This window comes from Rhea pennata, chromosome 5, assembly GCF_028389875.1.
Source record: "Rhea pennata isolate bPtePen1 chromosome 5, bPtePen1.pri, whole genome shotgun sequence".
NCBI classification, from domain to species: Eukaryota; Metazoa; Chordata; class Aves; order Rheiformes; family Rheidae; genus Rhea; species Rhea pennata.
Window position 1 is genome coordinate 37,602,633 of NC_084667.1, and position 1,694 is coordinate 37,604,326.

Consider the following 1,694-nt stretch of genomic DNA (forward strand, 5'->3'; position numbering starts at 1 on the left):
GTGTTTGATACTTGGTCTTAAAATTTGATCCTCATCTTTATGTCAGCCTGTTTCTTCACACCATCTTACTTGAGTAGAGAACCATGTTATACACAGCCCAACAAAGGAATTCCTTTCCTTACCTTTAGGCACAAAGTACCTGTAGGAACAAGTTCTCACCTACCACATGCTTGACAGCTATAAAGGTAAAAAGTTGCTGCCAGTGTAGAGAAGCAGCTCCTCTAGAATTACTGCACTACTCAGATTAGCAGCTGCTAGAGAAACAGTCACCAAGTTACGCCTCAAAACCCCCTAAGTACATGCTGGAGGTGGGGAAAAAAAGAATTAGTTACCCTCTCTCTCACAAGTATTTGCAAACAACACTTAATAAAAAGGGGAAAGTACTACTTTTGGCTTTTTCCTCCATTAGAACACATAATGTAGTTTAGGAATATATCACTGGATTAAGTCAAAAGTAGACTTCTAGTGTAGATAGTGCTCAGAACAAAATAGAATTAGCTGAAAGGGGTTGAAAAGCAACTCAAGTAACAAAGGAAAAGCTGTACTTTACTGTACACCTTTTTCTTTGGTCCCATGTATCTAAGACAGCACTGGAATGAGAGCATAAATAAATAATGACCATGAATAGTTCGGTTTCATGCATATGACCGGACCAGGGCATGAAGTCATTTTCATCGTCAAAGTTTTCAGAAGATGCACAGGACTTACAATCTTTACTAGCCAAAATCCTGCCAGACTTTTCAGTATGAACTCTTAATCTTTTCAGATCCACTTGTGATATGAGAAGCCTTAAAACAAATTTGCAGTTTTGAGCCAGACTGATTGCTACATGAGTGCAATGCGATCAGACCAGAAAACCACTTTTCAAGCTCACTTAGCTAGGGCAGCCCACAGGTCTTAACCCACACAAGCAAACTGACAAGGCACTGGCAGGCTGCTGAGAAGTGACATGAGCTGCACTGTGAATCCCCAAGGCAGGCTAAAGTGGAAGATGCTCTCCTGCATGAGTTGTTCTCTTCTGCAGACTTGTGCTACATGTGTTCAGGCTCCTTGATAAGAGTGCTGTCCCCATTACACAGCCATTCTGGTGCACACAGTTTTCTGCCTGGCAGGTAGTGTAACAGCCAGAGAAACCTTTCTGTTTTTCCTAGCTTTTTCTCAAGAAATGCAGTATGTGTCAAGGCTTTTAAGGTACCATAAGGTACTTTATGGAAAGCAGAAGCTAGTGCACACAGAAAAACAACCAACCAACCAACCATCTGCAACAATTTTCTCCTCACCACAGCTCAACATAGGAAAAATTATCAATATAGAGAATACAGGAGATTAATGTTAACAGAAACAGTTTGGTTGGGCAAGAACCTCATTTTTGAGTTATTTTATTATTTCTCATGGAAAGATGTTTATATACTCCACTACGACCACTATCACGTGGTAAGGCAAGTCTATGATCACTTCAAGAAAACAGAACCCCTAGCTGTCAACAGCAAGATCAAACAACAGGGCCATGAAATTTTGAGTTTCTGGCTTTCACTGGTCATAACAAAGCCTAGTTTACACTCAACCATGCAAATTTTTCTGCTTTGGGACACTGGGATAATTTCCAAGTCTCAGAAGTAAAATAAAAGTCTGGTTAAACTGCTACTATATAAGCCAGGCCTGTTTGTAAAGAAAGTGCATTGTACACAGCTCTG